Source organism: Salvelinus fontinalis, chromosome 6, assembly GCF_029448725.1.
Source record: "Salvelinus fontinalis isolate EN_2023a chromosome 6, ASM2944872v1, whole genome shotgun sequence".
Lineage (NCBI taxonomy): Eukaryota > Metazoa > Chordata > Actinopteri > Salmoniformes > Salmonidae > Salvelinus > Salvelinus fontinalis.
The window spans coordinates 28,423,320-28,430,264 of record NC_074670.1 but is presented as its reverse complement, the minus strand read 5'-3'; positions in this window follow the sequence as shown (position 1 = coordinate 28,430,264).

Sequence of the window (6,945 nt, the reverse complement as noted above, 5' to 3'; positions counted from 1 at the left end):
ATCCAGGCTGTACCATAGTTAGTTATATCCAGGCTGTACCATAGTTAGTTATATCCAGGCTGTACCATAGTTAGTTATATCCAGGCTGTACCAAAGTTAGTTATATCCATGCTGTACCATAGTTAGTTATATCCAGGCTGTACCATAGTTAGTTATATCCAGGCTGTACCATAGTTAGTTATATCCAGGCTGTACCATAGTTAGTTATATCCAGGCTGTACCAAAGTTAGTTATATCCATGCTGTACCATAGTTAGTTATATCCAGGCTGTACCATAGTTAGTTATATCCAGGCTGTCTCATAGTTAGTTATATCCAGGCTGTACCATAGTTAGTTATTTTCAGGCTGTACCATAGTTAGTTATATTCAGGCTGTCTCATAGTTAGTTATATCCAGGCTGTACCATAGTTAGTTATACCCAGGCTGTCTCATAGTTAGTTATATTCAGGCTGTACCATAGTTAGTTATATCCAGGCTGTACCATAGTTAGTTATATTCAGGCTGTCTCATAGTTAGTTATATTCAGGCTGTACCATAGTTAGTTATATCCAGGCTGTACCATAGTTAGTTATATCCAGGCTGTCTCATAGTTAGTTATATCCAGGCTGTCTCATAGTTAGTTATATCCAGGCTGTACCATAGTTAGTTATATTCAGGCTGTCCCATAGTTAGTTACATCCAGGCTGTACCATAGTTAGTTATATCCAGGCTGTACCATAGTTAGTTATATCCAGGCTGTACCATAGTTAGTTATATCCAGGCTGTACCATAGTTAGTTATATTCAGGCTGTACCATAGTTAGTTATATCCAGGCTGTCTCATAGTTAGTTATATTCAGGCTGTACCATAGTTAGTTATATCCAGGCTGTACCATAGTTAGTTATATCCAGGCTGTACCATAGTTAGTTATATTCAGGCTGTACCATAGTTAGTTATATCCAGGCTGTCTCATAGTTAGTTATATTCAGGCTGTCCCATAGTTAGTTATATCCAGGCTGTACCATAGTTAGTTATATCCAGGCTGTCTCATAGTTAGTTATATCCAGGCTGTACCATAGTTAGTTATATCCAGGCTGTACCATAGTTAGTTATATCCAGGCTGTACCATAGTTAGTTATATCCAGGCTGTACCATAGTTAGTTATATTCAGGCTGTCTCATAGTTAGTTATAGCCAGGCTGTACCATAGTTATTCAGGCTGTACCATAGTTAGTTATATCCAGGCTGTACCATAGTTAGTTATATTCAGGCTGTACCATAGTTAGTTATATCCAGGCTGTACCATAGTTAGTTATATCCAGGCTGTACCATAGTTAGTTATATCCAGGCTGTACCATAGTTAGTTATATCCAGGCTGTACCATAGTTAGTTATATCCAGGCTGTCTCATAGTTAGTTATATCCAGGCTGTACCATAGTTAGTTATATCCAGGCTGTACCATAGTTAGTTATATCCATGCTGTACCATAGTTAGTTATATCCAGGCTGTACCATAGTTAGTTATATCCAGGCTGTACCATAGTTAGTTATATCCAGGCTGTACCATAGTTAGTTATATCCAGGCTGTACCATAGTTAGTTATATCCAGGCTGTACCAAAGTTAGTTATATCCATGCTGTACCATAGTTAGTTATATCCAGGCTGTACCATAGTTAGTTATATCCAGGCTGTACCATAGTTAGTTATATCCAGGCTGTACCAAAGTTAGTTATATCCAGGCTGTACCAAAGTTAGTTATATCCATGCTGTACCATAGTTAGTTATATCCAGGCTGTACCATAGTTAGTTATATCCAGGCTGTCTCATAGTTAGTTATATCCAGGCTGTACCATAGTTAGTTATTTTCAGGCTGTACCATAGTTAGTTATATTCAGGCTGTCTCATAGTTAGTTATATCCAGGCTGTACCATAGTTAGTTATATCCAGGCTGTACCATAGTTAGTTATATCCAGGCTGTACCATAGTTAGTTATATCCAGGCTGTACCATAGTTAGTTATATCCAGGCTGTACCAAAGTTAGTTATATCCATGCTGTACCATAGTTAGTTATATCCAGGCTGTACCATAGTTAGTTATATCCAGGCTGTCTCATAGTTAGTTATATCCAGGCTGTACCATAGTTAGTTATTTTCAGGCTGTACCATAGTTAGTTATATTCAGGCTGTCTCATAGTTAGTTATATCCAGGCTGTACCATAGTTAGTTATACCCAGGCTGTCTCATAGTTAGTTATATTCAGGCTGTACCATAGTTAGTTATATCCAGGCTGTACCATAGTTAGTTATATTCAGGCTGTCTCATAGTTAGTTATATTCAGGCTGTACCATAGTTAGTTATATCCAGGCTGTACCATAGTTAGTTATATCCAGGCTGTCTCATAGTTAGTTATATCCAGGCTGTCTCATAGTTAGTTATATCCAGGCTGTACCATAGTTAGTTATATTCAGGCTGTCCCATAGTTAGTTACATCCAGGCTGTACCATAGTTAGTTATATCCAGGCTGTACCATAGTTAGTTATATCCAGGCTGTACCATAGTTAGTTATATCCAGGCTGTACCATAGTTAGTTATATTCAGGCTGTACCATAGTTAGTTATATCCAGGCTGTCTCATAGTTAGTTATATTCAGGCTGTACCATAGTTAGTTATATCCAGGCTGTACCATAGTTAGTTATATCCAGGCTGTACCATAGTTAGTTATATTCAGGCTGTACCATAGTTAGTTATATCCAGGCTGTCTCATAGTTAGTTATATTCAGGCTGTCCCATAGTTAGTTATATCCAGGCTGTACCACAGTTAGTTATATCCAGGCTGTACCATAGTTAGTTATATCCAGGCTGTACCATAGTTAGTTATATCCAGGCTGTCTCATAGTTAGTTATATCCAGGCTGTACCATAGTTAGTTATATCCAGGCTGTACCATAGTTAGTTATATCCAGGCTGTACCATAGTTAGTTATATCCAGGCTGTACCATAGTTAGTTATATTCAGGCTGTCTCATAGTTAGTTATAGCCAGGCTGTACCATAGTTATTCAGGCTGTACCATAGTTAGTTATATCCAGGCTGTACCATAGTTAGTTATATTCAGGCTGTACCATAGTTAGTTATATCCAGGCTGTACCATAGTTAGTTATATCCAGGCTGTACCATAGTTAGTTATATCCAGGCTGTACCATAGTTAGTTATATCCAGGCTGTACCATAGTTAGTTATATCCAGGCTGTCCCATAGTTAGTTATATCCAGGCTGTACCATAGTTAGTTATATTCAGGCTGTACCATAGTTAGTTATATCCAGGCTGTACCATAGTTAGTTATATCCAGGCTGTACCATAGTTAGTTATATCCAGGCTGTCTCATAGTTAGTTATAGCCAGGCTGTACCATAGTTATTCAGGCTGTACCATAGTTAGTTATATCCAGGCTGTACCATAGTTAGTTATATCCAGGCTGTACCATAGTTAGTTATATCCAGGCTGTACGATAGTTAGTTATATTCAGGCTGTACCATAGTTAGTTATATCCAGGCTGTACCATAGTTAGTTATATCCAGGCTGTACCATAGTTAGTTATATCCAGGCTGTCTCATAGTTAGTTATAGCCAGGCTGTACCATAGTTATTCAGGCTGTACCATAGTTAGTCATATCCAGGCTGTACCATAGTTAGTTATATCCAGGCTGTACCATAGTTAGTTATATCCAGGCTGTCTCATAGTTAGTTATATTCAGGCTGTACCATAGTTAGTTATATTCAGGCTGTACCATAGTTAGTTATATTCAGGCTGTACCATAGTTAGTTTTATCCAGGCTGTACCATAGTTAGTTATATTCAGGCTGTACCATAGTTAGTTATATCCAGGCTGTACCATAGTTAGTTATATCCAGGCTGTACCAAAGTTAGTTATATTCAGGCTGTCTCATAGTTAGTTATATTCAGGCTGTCTCATAGTTAGTTATATTCAGGCTGTCTCATAGTTAGTTATATCCAGGCTGTCTCATAGTTAGTTATATTCAGGCTGTACCATAGTTAGTTATATCCAGGCTGTCTCATAGTTAGTTATATTCAGGCTGTCCCATAGTTAGTTATATCCAGGCTGTACCATAGTTAGTTATATCCAGGCTGTACCATAGTTAGTTATATTCAGGCTGTACCATAGTTAGTTATATCCAGGCTGTCTCATAGTTAGTTATATTCAGGCTGTCCCATAGTTAGTTATATCCAGGCTGTACCATAGTTAGTTATATCCAGGCTGTCTCAAAGTTAGTTATATCCAGGCTGTACCATAGTTAGTTATATCCAGGCTGTACCATAGTTAGTTATATCCAGGCTGTACCATAGTTATTTATATCCAGGCTGTACCATAGTTAGTTATATTCAGGCTGTCTCATAGTTAGTTATAGCCAGGCTGTACCATAGTTATTCAGGCTGTACCATAGTTAGTTATATCCAGGCTGTACCATAGTTAGTTATATCCAGGCTGTACCATAGTTAGTTATATTCAGGCTGTACCATAGTTAGTTATATCCAGGCTGTACCATAGTTAGTTATATCCAGGCTGTACCATAGTTAGTTATATCCAGGCTGTACCATAGTTAGTTATATCCAGGCTGTACCATAGTTAGTTATATCCAGGCTGTCCCATAGTTAGTTATATCCAGTCTGTACCATAGTTAGTTATATTCAGGCTGTACCATAGTTAGTTATATCCAGGCTGTACCATAGTTAGTTATATCCAGGCTGTACCATAGTTAGTTATATCCAGGCTGTCTCATAGTTAGTTATAGCCAGGCTGTACCATAGTTATTCAGGCTGTACCATAGTTAGTTATATCCAGTCTGTACCATAGTTAGTTATATCCAGGCTGTACCATAGTTAGTTATATCCAGGCTGTACCATAGTTAGTTATAGCCAGGCTGTACCATAGTTAGTTATATCCAGGCTGTACCATAGTTAGTTATATTCAGGCTGTACCATAGTTAGTTATATTCAGGCTGTACCATAGTTAGTTATATCCAGGCTGTACCATAGTTAGTTATATCCAGGCTGTACCATAGTTAGTTATATCCAGGCTGTCTCATAGTTAGTTATAGCCAGGCTGTACCATAGTTAGTTATATTCAGGCTGTACCATAGTTAGTTATATTCAGGCTGTACCATAGTTAGTTATATCCAGGCTGTACCATAGTTAGTTATAGCCAGGCTGTACCATAGTTAGTTATATTCAGGCTGTACCATAGTTAGTTATATCCAGGCTGTCTCATAGTTAGTTATAGCCAGGCTGTACCATAGTTAGTTATATTCAGGCTGTACCATAGTTAGTTATATTCAGGCTGTACCATAGTTAGTTATATCCAGGCTGTACCATAGTTAGTTATATCCAGGCTGTACCATAGTTAGTTATATCCAGGCTGTCTCATAGTTAGTTATAGCCAGGCTGTACCATAGTTATTCAGGCTGTACCATAGTTAGTTATATCCAGTCTGTACCATAGTTAGTTATATCCAGGCTGTACCATAGTTAGTTATATCCAGGCTGTACCATAGTTAGTTATAGCCAGGCTGTACCATAGTTAGTTATATCCAGGCTGTACCATAGTTAGTTATATTCAGGCTGTACCATAGTTAGTTATATTCAGGCTGTACCATAGTTAGTTATATCCAGGCTGTACCATAGTTAGTTATATCCAGGCTGTACCATAGTTAGTTATATCCAGGCTGTCTCATAGTTAGTTATAGCCAGGCTGTACCATAGTTATTCAGGCTGTACCATAGTTAGTTATATCCAGGCTGTACCATAGTTAGTTATATCCAGGCTGTACCATAGTTAGTTATATCCAGGCTGTACCATAGTTAGTTATATCCAGGCTGTCTCATAGTTAGTTATAGCCAGGCTGTACCATAGTTATTCAGGCTGTACCATAGTTAGTTATATCCAGGCTGTACCATAGTTAGTTATATCCAGGCTGTACCATAGTTAGTTATATCCAGGCTGTCCCATAGTTAGTTATATCCAGGCTGTCCCATAGTTAGTTATATCCAGGCTGTACCATAGTTAGTTATATTCAGGCTGTACCATAGTTAGTTATATCCAGGCTGTACCATAGTTAGTTATATCCAGGCTGTACCATAGTTAGTTATATCCAGGCTGTCTCATAGTTAGTTATAGCCAGGCTGTACCATAGTTATTCAGGCTGTACCATAGTTAGTTATATCCAGGCTGTACCATAGTTAGTTATATCCAGGCTGTACCATAGTTAGTTATATCCAGGCTGTACCATAGTTAGTTATATTCAGGCTGTACCATAGTTAGTTATATCCAGGCTGTACCATAGTTAGTTATATCCAGGCTGTACCATAGTTAGTTATATCCAGGCTGTACCATAGTTAGTTATATCCAGGCTGTACCATAGTTAGTTATATCCAGGCTGTACCATAGTTAGTTATATCCAGGCTGTCTCATAGTTAGTTATAGCCAGGCTGTACCATAGTTATTCAGGCTGTACCATAGTTAGTTATATCCAGGCTGTACCATAGTTAGTTATATCCAGGCTGTACCATAGTTATATCCAGGCTGTCTCATAGTTAGTTATATTCAGGCTGTACCATAGTTAGTTATATTCAGGCTGTACCATAGTTAGTTATATTCAGGCTGTACCATAGTTAGTTATATCCAGGCTGTACCATAGTTAGTTATATTCAGGCTGTACCATAGTTAGTTATATCCAGGCTGTACCATAGTTAGTTATATCCAGGCTGTACCAAAGTTAGTTATATTCAGGCTGTCTCATAGTTAGTTATATTCAGGCTGTCTCATAGTTAGTTATATTCAGGCTGTCTCATAGTTAGTTATATCCAGGCTGTCTCATAGTTAGTTATATTCAGGCTGTCTCATAGTTAGTTATATCCAGGCTGTGTCATAGTTAGTTATATCCAGGCTGTCTCATAGTTA